Source organism: Lissotriton helveticus, chromosome 2_1 (assembly GCF_964261635.1).
Source record: "Lissotriton helveticus chromosome 2_1, aLisHel1.1, whole genome shotgun sequence".
Classification (NCBI taxonomy): domain Eukaryota; kingdom Metazoa; phylum Chordata; class Amphibia; order Caudata; family Salamandridae; genus Lissotriton; species Lissotriton helveticus.
Window position 1 is genome coordinate 1188564759 of NC_136059.1, and position 18012 is coordinate 1188582770.

Consider the following 18012-nt stretch of genomic DNA (forward strand, 5'->3'; position numbering starts at 1 on the left):
CACTCACTAAATCATGGTCCAATCAGTGCTTTTTCTTATAAACAGGAAACGTGTTTTTATTTGAGACATTACTAAATACTACACATTATTCACAAACATATACAATCAGGTAGATTGCCGTAGCTGTGGAGACAGCCTCAGAACAGTTTACACCCCTCAGCAAGCCCTAAATTCACAATCACAATCCCCCGACCCATACTAGATGCAATATATGGAGGTGCCATTATCAATAAGGCAGGCCTACTGGTTTTGTTAGGGTGTCACCACATGAGTAAAAGCAAAAGCATGTTATAATTTACCAGTGCAACACCACAGAAACCAATGGGGACAATACCAACATTTAATACTAATCATGGTAATCTAAAACTTTGCATTGTTAGCCATCAACACTATCAATAAAGTTCTGTTTGAATAATATGCATCCCAGAGTCTTATTTCTACCTTTAACCGTGCTTTTTTCTAAAAGTTGGGGGGTGGGGCATATCAAATTCAAATTGCTTTATCTAAGGTTCCAGCCTGTTTTTTTTTTTAAAGGTATTCACACTGCCTCTACTAGCTATGTTCAATTTCAACTTTATTCGGTTTCAATTATTTAAAACCATAAAAGTTATCATCACATAAAATTACATTAGAATGACATTTTTTCCATCACAAGTAAAACACATTCCGCAACGTTCCATACAAAATCAGTGAGTTAAAATACAAGATTTGTATACCAATAATCATAGACCGTCCGTTAAAAACCATGCCTGCAGGGTTGCACCATCCCAGACCTTTGATTGGATTTAAAGACAGGTCTTAAACCCTAACACTTGTTAATATTTAATAAAGAAAGGCCCTAGATTTTACCACAGATTTCAGGTACCCTAGAACAAAAAAGATACACTCATCCTTCAGCAATTGTAAATATAGGAGAGCTGGGCGAGCCTATTTAAAATCCATCCTCTTCAAGATCGGCACAATAAAATACTTCCGGGAAACTCATAAAATCTACAGAATAATGAGGCCAATCCTGTGGAGACTCTCCATCGCTGCCACAGGGTGCTAACACTTGCCCTCTACTGCTCCCCTTGGTATAGCTAGCAGGAGGTGAAAGAAATCCAGTCTAAATCTGGTCAATAAACCCCCCCAGGAGATGAGGCTCGATTAATAGTGTTGTCTTTAACATTATACATTTTGTATTGTATTGTATTGTATTGTATTGTGGTATACTTATATAGCGCACCTGTCACCACCAAGGGCATCCTGGCGCTTTTGACTCATGGACCAGCAAAGCAACGGCTCAACCCATCCTATGGAAAAGGTAAGTTTTCAAAGCCTTTCTGAAGGCTGAAAGTTCCTCAAGACTTCTCAGGGATAGGGGCAGGGAGTTCCAAAGTTTGGCCGCCGCTACTCTGAACGAACGACCGCCCATCCTCACTCTCTGGAAGCGCGGGACTACAAGTAACCTGGACGACGAGGAACGCAGGGCGCGAGATGGAACGTACCAGGCAAACATACGCCGCAGAGGGAGTGGGCCCAGGCCATGGATAGCCCTGAACACAATACACGCTGCCTTATAGCGTACGCGTAGATGGACCGGAAGCCAATGGAGTTCCTGCAACGCTACCGTGGAAGAGCTATGGTAGGGACGGGAAAGGGCAAGTTTGGCCGCCATATTTTGCACCCTTTGAAGCTTGCCCATGAGTGTTAACGGGGCCTCCAGAAGCAGTGCGTTGCAATAGTCAAGTCGACTTAAGATGGTACTACGCACTACTTCTGGTCTGGCTTGCTCAGGGAGAAGGGGCAAAACCTTGCGCAGCATGCGGATCAGCATCATGCACGTTGAGGTGGTCTTATTCACGTGCAGATCTAGCTGCAGATTGGGCCCAAAAATGACGCCCAGATTGCGTGCCGATTGTGCGGCTGACACTGTCTCTGAAAAAGACGGGGGCCAAAAGTCAGCAGGGAGATCTCGGGGAACTCGATCAGTTGAGCAGTGCAGGACCTCTGTCTTGGTTCCATTGAACTGTAACGAGTTCAAACGGAGCCATTCCGCTGTAGCCTGCATGCACCGGTGGAAAGTCTCCAATGGGACTGCATCCTGTCCCTCCAGGGAAAAGACCAGCTGGGTATCATCCGCATAATTAAATGCGGAGTTACCAAATGATTTAATGAGCTGGACTAGAGGGCGGAGGTAAATATTAAAGAGTATGGGGCTGATGGCTGAGCCCTGGGGTACTCCTTGTCCCACACTCCGCTCCTCTGAGCTGAAGGGAGGTAGCGAAACCCGTTGCTGACGGCTGTCCAGGTAGGAGATCAACCAATCCCTGGCCTTGTCTTTGACCCCGCATTCTTCCAACCTCGAAATCAGGGTAGGATGACTGACCGTGTCGAACGCGGCCGACATATCGAGCAGCACCAAAAATGCTGCCCGACCGCTGTCGACACGCGCCCGCAGATTGTCTAATACGGTCACCAACGCGGATTCCGTCCCGTGAGCAGGGCGAAAACCGAATTGCGTCTCATACAGCCAGGTGTTCCCTTCTAAGAAACCGGATAGAGTGCGGGTAACCAACTTTTCCATGATTTCAACCGGAAAAGGGAGCAGGGAAATTGGCCGGTAGTTAGAAAGGCACCCAGGGTCGAGCGTGGGTTTTTTTAAAAGCGGAGAGACCACTGCCTTCTTCCAACAGCCCGGTACAATCCCTGTTTCAAACGACTGGCAACAGATGGCATGCAAGGGCTGGAAGAGATCCTCTTGAAACACCTTCCATAGTTTTGGAGGGAGAGGATCCAGAGGCGAGCCAGATGAAATCGTGAGGGCTAAACAGCCAAACTCCTCCAGAGAAGGGAGGGGAAAGGTGCTCAGCTGGGGTCGACTGGCCACAGTCGCCGGAGCTCCCAAGCTGATAGCCGGATCCACAGAGGGAGGAAGGAGACTACTCAGCTGGGGTCGACTGGCCACAGTCGCCGGAGCTCCCAAGCTGATAGCCGGATCCAAAGAGGGAGGAGAGAAGCTACTCAGCTGGGGTCGACTGGCCACAATCGCCGGAGCTCCCAAGCTGATAGCCGGATCCAAAGAGGGAGGAGAGAAGCTGATAGCCGGATCCAAAGAGGGAGGAGAGAAGCTACTCAGCTGGGGTCGACTGGCCACAATCGCCGGAGCTCCCAAGCTGATAGCCGGATCCAAAGAGGGAGGAGAGAAGCTGCTCAGCTGGGGTCGACTGGCCGCAATCGCCGGAGCTCCCAAGCTGATAGCCGAATCCACAGAGGGAGGAAAGAGACTACTCAGCTGGGGTCAACTGGCCACAGTCGCCGGAGCTCCCAAGCTGATAGCCGGATCCAAAGAGGGAGGAGAGAAGCTACTCAGCTGGGGTCGACTGGCCACAATCGCCGGAGCTCCCAAGCTGATAGCCGGATCCAAAGAGGGAGGAGAGAAGCTACTCAGCTGGGGTCGACTGGCCGCAGTCGCCGAAGCTCCCAAGCTGATAGCCGAATCCACAGAGGGAAGAGGGAGACTACTCAGCTGGGGTCGACTGGCCTCGCTGGCCGGAGCTCCCATCCTGAGGGCCCACTCCAAAGCTGGGGGCAAAGAGCCACTCACCTGGGGTCTACTGGCCTCCATCGCCAGAGCTCCCACGCTGAGGGCCAGATCCGAAAAAGGGGAGGGAGAGCTGCTCCGCTGGGGTCGACTGGCTTCCTCCGTCGGCACTCCCAAGCTAGAGGGCTGATCCACTGGACGGGGTCGACTGGAGGGCGTGGCCGGAGCTTCCAAACAGAGGTGGCCGACCCTCTGCAGGGGTCGACTGGCCATCTCCTCCGGAGCTCCCGCCTCCGTTGTGGGGTTAGCTGGCTCCTGCAAGCCCGCTAAAATTTTGCAGATTTTCTCCTCAAAGGCATCCGCAAGTGAGTCACAAAGAGTTTGCGATGCCGGGACTGTGCTAGCCACACACGTAGGATGGGCAAGGTCTCTGACAATTTTAAAAAGGGCCTGGGCCTTGTTTGGGGCATGATTCAAGGTGTATTCAAGAAAGGTCGCTTTGGCCATCTTGATTTGAGCCTTGTATTTTTGCATGGCAGACCTAAACACCAATTTCTCAGAGTCTAAATACTGCTTCCTCCAAACCCTTTCTGCACGTTTGCAGTCAAGTTTGAGCTGGCGTAATTCACTCGTGTACCATGGACTGGCTCGGTTCACCCTTCCTCGTGACTTCCGAAGGGGTGCCAGCTGATCCAACGAGCTCGATAGGGACTGGCAGAAAAGGGTATAACTCTCTTCAGCCGTGTTGCCAAGCTTAAAATCCTTACCTAAGATGTTCGGTAATGGAGAGATTTTGAGGATTCGGGACCAAGGTCTCTCTAGCTTAGCTAGGGGTAGTCCGGCCTTCCTCGAAGTAGAATCCTCCAGACAGAGGGAGAACATAATCAAAGAGTGGTCTGTCCAATGCTGGCGCTTGATGTCCACTAGTGATACCCACTGTGGGTCCGCAAACACTAAGTCCAAGATGTGGCCTTTTTGATGCGTGGAAGCGTTCACCAACTGTTCTAAATGGATATCTGTACAGGCTTGGCTAAGGGAAAAGAAAGCCTTGTCCAGCGAGCAGCCTGCCCACAGATTAAAATCTCCAAGAACCAGTAACTTGGAGTGAGAGCTAGAGAGTTCATAAATCAGGTCAATAAGGAGGGATATAGAGGGGGCCGGTCCCGGGGGGCGATAGCATAAAACACCCGAACAGCAAATCACCTCCTGCTGTTTGACTGAAAAACCCATCAGTTCGAATCCCGGTACTTCACGGATCTTTAGCTGGGAGAGGGTCAACGAGTCTCTATAGATATACCCGATCCCTCCTCCTCGATTGAGTGGGCGCGGGGTGTGGTTGATTTTATAGCCTGAGGGACAGGCTAAGCCTAACTCGACCTCACAATCTGCCCGCGTCCACGTTTCTGTAAGAAAGAGGACATCGAGATTTTCAGATTCAATGAGGAATGCTATTTCCGTGTAATGCTTGCACAGAGATCTTACATTAAGCAGGCCACAGGAAATTGGCCTAGAGGTTACAGGCCTAACCGGGTCCTGACATGGTCTGAGTCTAAGAAGCTCAGCCCGAGTATAAACTATGCGAAGTTTACGTACACTAGGTTTACTCAATTCCAGCTCTTCCCTTTCAAGTTTTATGAGATTGCCAAAGGACTCCCCTGTTATCCCCACACCCTGTTTAGTTATTAGATCAGGGTTAGCGTACAGTTTGCCTCGGCCTAACCTTTCAAAGCTGCCCTTGATGTATCTGAACCATGGGATGTCGAGCGTGTGATCGAGGGTTATACACTCTTAAAATCATGTGACTCAGGATTAATTCCTTGTTTAACCAAGTTTTTAACAAAAACGTTAAGGAACGGAGAGCCAAAATATCATTTAAAAAAGGCACCCCCAGTTCTTCGTGTACCACCATGTTAGATGTGCCACGGGGAACACCCAATAAGCGTTTCAAAAAACTATTCTCGACTACCTGAAGGTCATCTATGGAAACATGCTCCCATATTTCACTTCCATAAGAAGCTATTGCTACACTCTTCTCTTGATAAATATTCAGCAGGGCTGGAATGGGTTTCTTTCCTAGCTTGGATGCAAAATAAAAATGGGCGCATTCACCCCCATCAGATCCCCCTTCTTTCTTTGTTTAAGTGGGCCCCATTTACTACGAGCATCCATGACGACCCTCAAATATAAGAAGACATCTGTACGTGGTACCTTGACCAAACCAACTCTGAATTGAAACGATTTTTGGGGGCGTGTCTCCACTTGCAAGGCATAGATTTAGAGTCATTGATCGATAAGTCCAGATCCGCCATAAAAGTGGAAAAAGCATCAGGTAGGGTTTGTAACCCCCTCGAAGTCCTAGATATAAGGACTGCGTCGTCTGCATAAAGTAGTACAGGGAGGCCACGTTGGCCTACGTGCGGATAGTCCACCCCTGTAGACAAAAGGGCTTTATCTAGGTCATTGATAAATAAATTATAGATGTCAAAATCACAAGACATGCGTAGGTCTTTAGAAAATATGACATTGGCCTTGGTTGCGCGATGGAGGTCTTCTAGAAAGTGAACGATGTTACTATCTACCCCTATGTCTTTCATGGACTGCCACAGCTTGGTCCTATTCATGTGATCAAATGCGGAAGATAAGTCCATGAAAGCTAAATAGATGGTACCGGGGCGTGCAACCGTATACTTGCTAAGGATCATAGTAAGGTTAAGGCACTGGGCCACGGTAGACCGGCCAGGGCAGAACCCATATTGGCCATTTGATAAAATATCATGTTCCTCTGCCCAACTGGTTAATGTATCTAAAAGCACACAGCCCACCACCTTGACCACTGAATCCAGCAACGATATTGGTCTGTAACAATGTGTGTTATCACGGCCCACCTTCTTTAAGACTGGCACAATAGTCAAAGTGGCCCTGGACTCAGGCAATCCGTCTTTGCTGCCGCATTGATTGTTATCTTAAAAGCAGAAGGAGTATCCATTTTAATTTAATTTAGAAAAAGAGAAAAGGGCTTTGAGATCCCAGGTCACGCTGAATTCCACTGGTCCAGAGGGAGTCCCAAGAGATCTCTTTAAACTCAATTAGTTAACTATGGGATACGGGATCTCCCTTTTGATGATGGTATTGATAGCTGTTCTTGGTGACCAATATGTCCTAAATTTTCAAAAGGGAGGAGATGTAGGGTGACCTTAGGTGTCCAATGTCCATCTTAACTTCAATGATGGTTTATGTACACAATTTCTGACCTCAAATGTACTTTTGTTTCTGAACCAGTACAGAGAGATCTAGGAATCTACCATTCAAAGGCATCTCAAACTTTACATGTAACAAAAGAGCTGAGCTTCAGATGAAAATGAGAACGGCTGTGTCTTAACCTTTATACAAGTTTAAACAAAGGTTGCTTTTGAGTCATCCACAAGAACCTGAGAGACATACTAACTTCCTTTCTACTTAACCTTCATTCTGATGATTTTGATGGCATCTTAACCAAGATTGCATTAGAGATGCAGTAAACAAAGGAACAAAGATTGTTTTGTACGTCAATTATGCTGTTTTCATTTTACAGATGTCATACATCTGAAACTGACTTCTGTACAGATTATATGGTTCTGATTGACTTACAAATTTATGTGGAACAATCTAATTCCTCTTTTGTATGTCAAGGAATATGCACTTGGCTACACAGACGTAGCCAAGTGGATGATGAACAGCCGCCTGAAACTGAATTCGGACAAGACGGAAGTCCTCATCCTGGGATCTTCACCCTCCGCCTGGGACGACTCCTGGTGGCCCCCCGCCCTGGGCAGCGCACCCAAACCAACAGACCACGCACGCAATCTGGGCTTCATCCTGGACTCCTCCCTCTCCATGACCAGACAAGTCAACGCCGTCTCCTCGTCATGCTTCAACATCCTGCGCATGCTGAATAAGATCTTCCGGTGGATCCCCACCGAGACCAGGAAGACGGTCACCCAGGCCCTCGTCACCAGCCGCCTGGACTACGGCAACTCCCTCTACGCCGGAACCACCGCCAAACTCCAGAAGAGACTCCAGCGGATTCAGAACGCCTCAGCACGACTCATCGTGGACATCCCCCGACGCAGCCACATCTCCGGACACTTGAGAGATCTGCACTGGCTCCCGGTCAACAAGAGAATCACCTTCCGTCTCCTCACCCACGCACACAAAGCCCTACACAACCAAAGCCCAGGATACCTCAACAGCCGCCTCAACTTCTACGCTTCCACACGCCAGCTCCGATCGACCGGCCACGCCCTCACCTCCGTCCCCCGCATCCGAAGAGCCACCACAGGAGGAAGGTCCTTCTCCTACCTGGCTGCCAAGACTTGGAACTCCCTCCCGACCCACCTCCGCCTGACCCAGGACCACCTTGCCTTCAGCAAGCAGCTCAAGACCTGGCTGTTCGAGCAGTAGCGGACCCCCCCTCCCCTAGCGCATTGAGACCCTCCGGGTGAGTAGTGCGCTATATAAATGCCTTGATTGATTGATTGATTGAAGGGGAACCAGACTAAGGAAAAGGCCAGACCATGAAAATGGGCTCATTTGTTAGCTATTTGGGTGTGGAATTCAAAACCAAGTGGAACTGGATAGATCACAACTTTAAGATGTTTATTCTCAACCCAGGTCTGGAGCGGTGTGCTAAGATTTGGAAATAATGTAAGGGGTAAGCTGACTGAACTAATTATCATGGTGTGCACTGTGAACAATGCATCTCAACTTCTTTGTAAAGTAGTAATCTTTGGAGCTGTTCAAAACCAGAGCATGCTTAGCGACAAGAAATAAATATTTCTCACAGTGTTGGGGGCGTCCTCAATCCCCTATATTTAATACTATATGACAATGTAAAAACCTGTATTTATGGGATTCAATCTGGTCTAAGAAAATACCCTTAACACGGGCAATAGCTCAAAATGAAGGGGCACAGGGGGCGCCAAAGTTCCTGGCTTCAAGATGGCTGCACTTGCCTGAGGCTACGTGAGCCAGTGGAACAATTCTACAGAATCTGGCTTTTTTGGGTTAAACTGTCACACAGAAACATTGATCAGTAATACATTATTGGTGAAAAATCCTATCTATGGGGCTGTGTGAAGCTGTAAAAGACCAATCACTCGGCTTGCCAATGTCCGCAAATGGACTTAAGGACCAGCAAAGGCATGACAGTATCTAAAGAAAAATGTTTTCTAGTGAAAGAATTGGAGTATCTAGGTCATTCCATTGCCTGTGAAGGAATTAAGTCAAAGAAAAACTTGATTGATGCTATTGTAAATCCTCCAGCAAGCATGGATAGGGATTCACTGAGGTTGTTTTTGGGGCTCAGTGAATATTATGCACGTTTTGTGCATGGTTATGCTTTATGTATTAAGCTCCTAAGATGTTTAACTTGTAAGAAAGAAACATTCGTATGGAAGCAGTGTCACAAAGACACTTTCATTAATGTTAAGGACATGATTAAAAACGCGCCAGCATTAAAGCCATTTTGTTGCAGGTTAAAATGTACTGTCAGTGTGGATGCAAGTTCCGTTGGTTTGGGAGCTGTTCTTACTCAATCGCATAGAGGTAACGAATGTACCATTGCCTTTATCTCACAAACTTTAAGTAAAGCTGAATCAAATTACAGCACCATTGAGAGGGAAGCCCTTGCGTGTACATGGGCTGTTGAAAAATGTAAAAGTTATCTATTGGGAAATTCTTTTGATTTGTTGACGGATCACAAACCTTTAATTTATTTGATGAGTGGAAATGGTACAGGAATGGCATCATCAAGACTAGTTAGGCTCATCTCAAAATTACCAGAATACAATTTTGAGAATAAACATATCTCTGGTGGGGCAAACTTTAGAGCAGACTGTTTGTGTCATTTACCTTTGAAAGAAAGTTTGGATCATACTGAGCATTCTGATGATGAGTGTGTGCACTTTTCGAGCAATTACTGAGAAGGATTGGGTTCAACATTATGAAAACGGTGAAGTTCTCAACAAGGTTATTAAATACACTGTCAATGGTTGGCTGCTAGTTAGAAATGTAGAAAAATGTTTAGTACCTTTTCAGCAAGTTTCTTCTGAGTTAACTGTTGAGAACAACTTAATCACTAGACAAGATTTGTTTGTACCACCATATAAATTAATTGAATCATTGGTCAAAGCTGCACATGTTGGTCATCCAGGCATGTCTGGTACAAAGAAATGATTGCGTACATTTTATTGGTAGCCAGGTATGGATGCTTTATTTGAGCAATATATTACCACATGTCCAGAGTGCTTATTATCTTATAAGCATTGGAAAACTAACAAAGTGCCAACTTGCGTAAATAATTTACCATATGAGCCTTGGAAAAAATTAGCTATAGATTTTTCAGGACCTTACAATGTGTAGTGCAATTAAATGACATATCCAATTGTACTCACCGACTACTATTCGAAATGGGTTACATATGATTGTTTCTTTTCCTACTACTGATTCTGTGTTAAAATTCTGGAGAAAAAACAAATTGCACTGAAGGTTTTCCAGAAACATTAGAGCCTGAAAATGGTACACATTTCATCCCAAAGAAAATGGTAGATTTTTTAAACAAGTATTGTATTAAACATGAGAAAACACCTTTTTATTTCCCAGCAGCAAATAGTTTAGTTGAAAGATCCAACAGGGGTTTTTAAAGAAGGGATTCAGACAGCTTTGGCATCTGGATTAGATGTGCGTAAGTATTTAAGAGGGAAAGTCTGGAGTTATCATAATAATCCACATACTATTACAGTTTTTCACCTTTCTTTTTATTGAGAGGTAGAGATGCTAAGACTATTTTGGATCCCAGTTTTGATAGAAAATTGAGTTTACGGTCTATGGACATGGATTAGAGACTCACAGATGCGTGGATGAATGTGTTACAGAGAGAATTTTTAACACATATATAAGTCACTCAATAAGTCTTCTTCTAAGGAACAGAAATATTTTTTTGTTGGTGATTGGGCCACTGTCAAAAAACCAAACAAAATCAATAAAGGTGAACCTAAGTATACTGGACCACAACAAATTGCTCGAGTAGCACGCTCAGCTGTTTTATTGAACAATCGTGGGCGGTGGAACAAAAGTGCTGTCGTTAAAATTGAACCTTATCAAAAGGATATTATTGAAAAGAAAATGATTGACAAAGAGAATGTTTTGGATTGTTCATCTTGGGATTTTTGTATTGATATTTCTATTCTGAATAGCATCATTGAACAACAAAGTTGTATTTCTGATAATACTATTTATTCTAGACTAGATGCCAGCTTTAACTGTTCCAATGAGGAAGTGTTTGATGATGGTATTGTTTGTGACAAATCTTTCATTTCAGGTTCTTCATCTGCTGTTCGAAAGAGAAACGTAGTTATACCTGCAAAGTTTAATTATTATTATTTGTATTGATGCATTAGTTTAATGATTTTTTATTTGTATTATTTGTATTATTGCATTTTTGTTGTTCTATTCCTTTATTGCATTTTATCTTTTATTTTGCATTAGAAAGGGAGGTGTTGTATCCCTTTAACTACTTGTATTCCAAGTGTTCCGTTCTATCTCCACGGAGTTTCCGGTGTACTCGGTGAGTTTCTTCCTTTTGGATTAAATTCCAATACACTTAACCCTAACGATTCTGTTTAATGTTGTCTAACGATACAACACCTGCCCAGGATTTCTGCAATAGCCCGGTCAAACTGCAGTTTCATACTGGCTCTCAAATTCGCTCCATCATATCAGGCAGTGGTAACAAGGTGGGGCAGAGTGACCCACTGGCTTTGGTGGGGCATAAAACCTAATCATCCCGGGTCTAGCACTGCAGTGTACTATCCCCAGCTGGATCATAGGACTACATGATGAAGTGCTTTCAAACTCGATGAACTGGCCAGCTGCCAGTTTACCCGATTCATTGGTCCTAGGAAGTGAACAGGCTGGAACATTTACACCACCTACATGCAACATAATGGCCTTGAATCAGAAGCTGTCGCCGACGGGCAAAGAACTACAGAATATTACACCCACCTTATCACAACGTATGCATTATTATCCCTCAAAGAGCAACACCAGTTATAAACTATGTATCAGCCTTGATGCCCCAGAGGGTCGTCTCAGGATTACCATTACTTCAATCCACCAAACAAACTGTATCTCGGGAAGAAGCGTCCAGTAGCTGACTAACACCCCAGCTTTCTTCCTGGCATCAGTTGATGTGTAATGAAGAGGAATGGCGGTGTCAATAAGTTCAAATAAGGAAAAGATTACCCCAAACAGGCCAAACTATCTTTTGACCCTAAGCGCACTATAAAAGCAAGTGAAAAAGAGAACCTGTCAATATCAGACAGCTTTCAAGACCTCCTTGCCAACTTAGTGGAAGCAGACATTAAGACTCTTCTGGATATTCAGTAAAAAAGCCTTATAGCTTATCAATCATAAAACTAACTTGCTTACAAATAGTTTGAACTAGATAAAACTTAACAAACAAGAAGACAAATCAAAACAGCAGAAGAACGCATCTCTAACTTTTTAGACAACACCACCTCCACAGTATAACAGTATGCCTTTGCAATTACAGATAGAGGATGGCTGTGGCCTAACGGCCAGAGCCCCCAACTTTGAAACTGGGGAACCAGATTAAAGTCCCAGCATCGGCTCAACATCCAGTGATTCTGAGCATATCACTTAATCTCCCCGTGCCTAAAATGAAAGTGTGTCCGCATGTAACGTAACTGGTGCTATGTAAAGCGCTCTGATAACTGATTCAGTTTGGTTCTATTTCGCGCTATATAAAACTCTGCAAAAAAAATTTAAAAAGTCTCCCAGTTCCTACCAAAAATGAAGGTGTCCATGTGTAATGTAACTGGTGCTCATTCAAAGCGCACCAATACCTTTGGGTTGAGTTTGCGCTATATAAATCTGCAAAATAATTTTTAAAAAAATAAGAAGAGGCACCAATAGCCACTTGCTCAGCCAAAGGTTATGGTCTGTCAGTTTGCATCACCAAATAATAGAGAAACGCTTTGATTGCTTACAGGTAATTGCATTACTCAGAGTCCACATTTTGCTTTAGCCATCTGTCTCTTTGATTAATTATTCTCTCCCTCCTGACCTGTTCGACCAGTCCAACTGTAAATTCGTGGACTGGCTACAACGAAGCAGGAAGTGGGGTGGGGGGAGGATCTTCCTATTTACATAATTAGTGGGTGTGTATAGGAGGAATGAGCGTCTATAGTAAATAATCTAAGCAAAAGGGATGAGATACTAGTAGGTTCTGCTGTGCACAGACAGGGGCCACCCTCACTCCAAACAGCAGATTGATCCAATATACATTGCCTCTATTCCCACTGTGACGGCTCAAATGCATCCTTTGCGCGAGCTCGGCTTTTATGACCTGCCGGGCCACGTAGGCTGACTTTCTTCATCTCGCCTCAACATGCCGCTCAGTTTACAATTTCTGGCAAGATATTTCCCAGATACCCAGAATGAGGCTACCTTCCTAGTTGCTAAACATCCTGTAACACCGTATTTTTACCTTTTACCTAAGGTGCACAAACCACAGAGGCCGCCGCCTGGCAGGTCCATTATTTCAGGAATAGGGTCTGCATTGGAGCCGCTTTCCACCTTCGTAGATGTTTTCCTGCGGCCCATTGTACAACAAATGCCCACCTACTTGCAGGACACCAAAGACGTGTTACGTATCCTGCCTGAAATAGACTTTGATACCGAAAGAGACCTTTTGGTCTCTTTCGATGTAGAATCATTGTACACCTCTATCCCTCAGGATGAGACTTTAGAAGTTGTAACATCCATCCTGAGGGAGAACATCGGCGGGACAATCACACCAGTACCGTTCATTATGGCTCTAGCCACCTTGGCCATGAAAATGAACTATTTTAAATATGAGGACAAAGTTTTTCTCCAGGTATCTGGCACTAGCATGGGCAGCGTTTTTGCGCCGAGCCTGGCTAATTTATATGTACATCAGTTCGAGCAACAACACGTACTGACTCCCACCAACCCCTTCCACACCTCGATTAGGTGGTGGAAGCGTTATATCGACGATGTGTTGGTGGTGTGGAGAGGCTCTTTGGATTCTGTCAAAGAATTCCATCTGTGGTTGAACAGCAGAAACCAGTACCTTAAATTTACGATGGAGGCACATAAAGAAAGGATTGCTTTCTTGGATTTGTCCATCTATGCTACACCTGCAGGCCTGCCGAGTGAGCTTTACAGGAAACCTATGGCGCGTAACTCCTTGCTCCTGTATGAGAGCTACCACCCTAAGTCCCTACGCCAAAAACTGCTCGAGTAAGGAGGACTTTGATGCACATGCACGGAACCTTTGCACACAATTGAAAGAGAGACATTATCCTAGCTGGCTGATCAAGAGGTCAAGGAAAAGAGCAATGAATAACAATAGAGATGCCCTTTTTGAACCTCCCATTGCTAAACCACCACTTGAAAGACTCACATTTGTGAGTACTTTCAACACTAGGAGTAACAGTATCCAAAAAATTGTGAGAAGACATTGGCGCCTTCTCAATCATAGCAAAGAAAAGATAGCGCAGCCCCTATTTGCGTTTAAACGGGCCAGTAACATTCGGGACCAGCTTGTACACACATGCCCCAAAGAAACCAGAAAGAAAATTGGCGAAACCCTATGGAATCTCCCTCCTGTGGTGGGTCACCACCCTTGTGGTATTTGCTCTGTCTATCCCCAGACGAATCATACCAGAGAGATAGACATAGGTACGAATAGACCTTGGGTGCAGTGCAATTTCAGCAATTGCAACAGCAAAAATTTAATCTACATGCTGACATGTATATGTTCCATTCGATATGTGGGCATGACAACTCGAAAAGTCCGCACAAGAATTTTAGAGCATAAGAGCGCTTTTCGTTGCAAGAAGTCCCACACGAAACTCACACGACATTTCTTGGAGAAACAGCACAATGAAACTGATTTCCAATGGACTGTCCTTGAGAAGCCCTACATACCTGGACACATAAGTGATGTGTTGAGTTACCTTTTCTCAAAGGAACAAAAATGGATTTACAAGCTCCAGACAGATAAATGTGGATTAAACGATGATATTCCATGGACCCTATTATAGGGTTCCAACCACGGGTTTAGCTTACCTCAGCAGAGGCCCCCCGTTTTGAATGAACGTAGATATTTCAATATGAACTGAGATATACACTTTTGGGTTGTATAGAGGTGTTATACTTTAACAAATACAACTATATAAGCGGCGGCGGCATAAATTTCATTAACACAAAGAGGGCCGAGGCTTAGTATTGCTGCAACTTGCACTATTACAATTAACACACACCTTATAAATATGACCTCCAGAAGAAGTGTCTGTGTCTCGTAGGTGGAGCAGACTATGTACCACTAATATTTCTTCATTTACTGTTAGCCGGTGGTTCTTGGAAATACACTGTTGGCGAGAACCTTTAGTGTAGACCTAATGATTCTATATAGCCATACTTATAGTCTGGCTGACACGGCTTAGAGTATTGATTATTTAACTCTATCCTTCAAAACAAAGTTAGAGCATTTCTAGATAATTGACTGGATAACATCCAGTACTGCTGCGGTCATCGGTATAGTAAAAATACTACCACAAACGGGCAAGTCGATATCATTTTTCAGTTCATATCTTTCAAGGTTCTGTGAGACTTGCATTATAACATAGAATGTCCTGTAATGTAGAGCGCCGTATTTCTAATGCGTTTGTATTTAGCGCAATGTCGAGCGCTCTACTTTTGTGCCTTTGATCATTGGCACAATTAATACCACTGAGCATAATAACACTGAGCATGATAGGGTGCTGATCGGAAGCGTCCTTTTGCTTTTTATCACCCATAAAAACCGATACTAAACGAACTACAAAGATGGAGGAGATGATCTCATTTAGTAGTTCTGGGCCCGAGGTGATTACCCATAGCAACTGCAATGTAACAAACTACAGAGATGGAGTTTATGATGTCATCCAGTAGTTCTAAGCGCGAGTTCTCGCGTGATTTCGAGCGCAAAGTAGTGCGCCCCTAAATCCATAAAAAACAGGGTGAATAAACAATGCTCCTGTTTTCAAGTTACTGAAGAAGCAGGGAGATGCCACTGGGGACTAATCAAACCACTCTGGGATCACATAACATATACAATTCAAGACCTTTCTATCACCCATTAAAACCGATACTAAACGAACTACAAAGATGGAGGAGATGATCTCATTTAGTAGTTCTGGGCCCGAGGTGATTACCCATAGCAACTGCAATGTAACGAACTACAAAGATGGAGTTTATGATGTCATCCAGTAGTTCTAAGCGCGAGTTCTCGCGCGATTTCGAGCGCAAAGTAGTGCGCCCCTAAATCCATCAAAAACAGGGTGAATAAACAATGCTCCTGTTTTCAAGTTACTGAAGATGCAGGGAGATGCCACTGGGGACTAATCAAACCACTCTGGGATCACATAACATATACAATTCAAGACCTTCATTAATAACTGAGGCGGAGGGTTACCATACAATCAACCCCTGGAGACACTATTAAAGAAGAGACCATCTACAAGTCGGTGCCTCCCCCAAGTCTCAGATGGAAGCTTGAGGTACCGACGGATAGGTGAGTCTACAACAGATCAGACTAATAAGGAGTCTTTTTAATCCCAGTATGTAAATACAGTTATAGGGAATGTTGTTGATTTCGTTTGTAGCTTTTGACTAGTGACACTTGCAACATGTAATATATCTGGATGAGTACAATTTTGTGTTAGATGATAGACCTGGGAGACTTTGAGGCAGGGCGCACTAAGTTTGAGTGCTAGAGTCTCATTACATGTTGGTCCCTAGATATAAGGTTTTTTTTATACAGGAATCAAATTGGGCATATCAATAGGCTGTGTAATCTACGCTTTAGGGTGCTCCATTTCTGTTTCCCTTCTTGTATCTATGTAGCGCGGGGCCTCGTACAACCTGAGCAAGGTCCAGGTGAGGTGAGGTCCTTCTCCCTACCATGGAGGGTGAGCATGAATATATTATATAGTTTTTTCATTTATTTTTGGCGATACCAGGTGTGTGGGTTACTGACACAGTCAGTCCATAATTAACGACTATACAGTTTTTCTCCATAGAATTTGTATTTCCTTATTGACATGGAGGGCTAATGTCTGCGGTTGTTACAGGTTGTACCGTATTCAACCTTTCTATTTTTTATTTCTCTCACTTTGGTGGTGGTGGTGTTTCTTTTGTTTCACTACTACTTGTGCAACTATTGAAAGAACAGAGGCCCTGACGAATGCCATGGGATTTTATACCCGATAGGCAGAAACATGTTGGCCCGTTATCAGACAGATATTTGTTTGACTGTCTCTCTTGCACTGTTCTTGGTTTTTAACTAGGAGGTGTGGTTCGTCCGCAGAATAAAGTTATTAGTAGGAGGACACTCCATCCTATTTTAAAGTCACTATTTCTTTGTTGCACTGCTATTCACTTGACCATCAAGGATCAGCCATCACTGATGGTTCGCGTATGTTGGTGGACCAAATCCTTAACCAGCAATAGATGGTGCGGTGTTTGCTGTCCCAATGATCAGGGGACTAGACTGACATGCACTTGGGTTTGGCCAAATGATAGGACTGATCACTGAGTCTATTTGATGGAAACCCTTCACTAATTGTTCTGGCTTTGTCAGCCATGTATGAATGATCTGCGCTGTGTTGGCTTTTCCTATACACATGGTGGTCACCGTATATTGAATTATGCTGTCTTCATGTGATTTATACACCCCGAGATCCTGGTGACTCGGACTGACAGTCCAGCTATATAATTAAGCTGATAGACCCTCTGTGTTTTCTGTGTTATACATATAGAAGTTGCTGGGGATAATAACCAGGTACGGGTCTTTAAACCATATATCCCTTGGACCCTCCCTGAATCCGTTTTATTGTTGATTAAGATATTTCTGTCCACATATCAAACTTGGTAGATTTAAAAATGCCTACATCTCTCATGCTTGCATAACTAAGCAGCGTTGGCACATTGTACCTGAAAGAAGAATATTTGCTAAAACACTCCATATAACCACCTAACTTCTTTAATGGAATGCCTCGAATATTCTTGGGGCAGACTGACCATAGTGGGCATCGAGCATTTTCCCGGGAGGCTGGAAGAGTGGGGACTGGTTTGGTAGCAGTGAGGTCTGGTTTTTAGGTCTCGCCTGGCGTTAGCAGCGCATGCACTGCTCTCGCCATGCATAGGCTTCTTGGAGTAAATACGGCTCCAGAATTTCTGTCTCAGCTCCGCCTGCAAATTTGATTGATATGCGTCGTTTGTCATCACTTATTATTTGTTGATTGCACAGGAGAGTTTTTAGTCCCTCCTGGTTGCCACCCTGTCCTCTTTAGGCCACGCCCAGCGGGATTGGATCTTTTACTGGCGGCGTGAGAAGGTGGGCTTAATATTGACTTGCTGCA

At 44.5% G+C, this 18012-nt stretch overlaps 1 protein-coding gene across 1 annotated transcript in view; it reads right to left on the reverse strand.

Annotated features, from left to right (window-relative positions):
• Positions 1–18012, reverse strand: part of LOC144818543 (alcohol dehydrogenase 1A-like) — a 361679-nt gene that overhangs the window by 135550 nt on the left and 208117 nt on the right. The gene's annotated exons all lie outside the window — the stretch shown is intronic.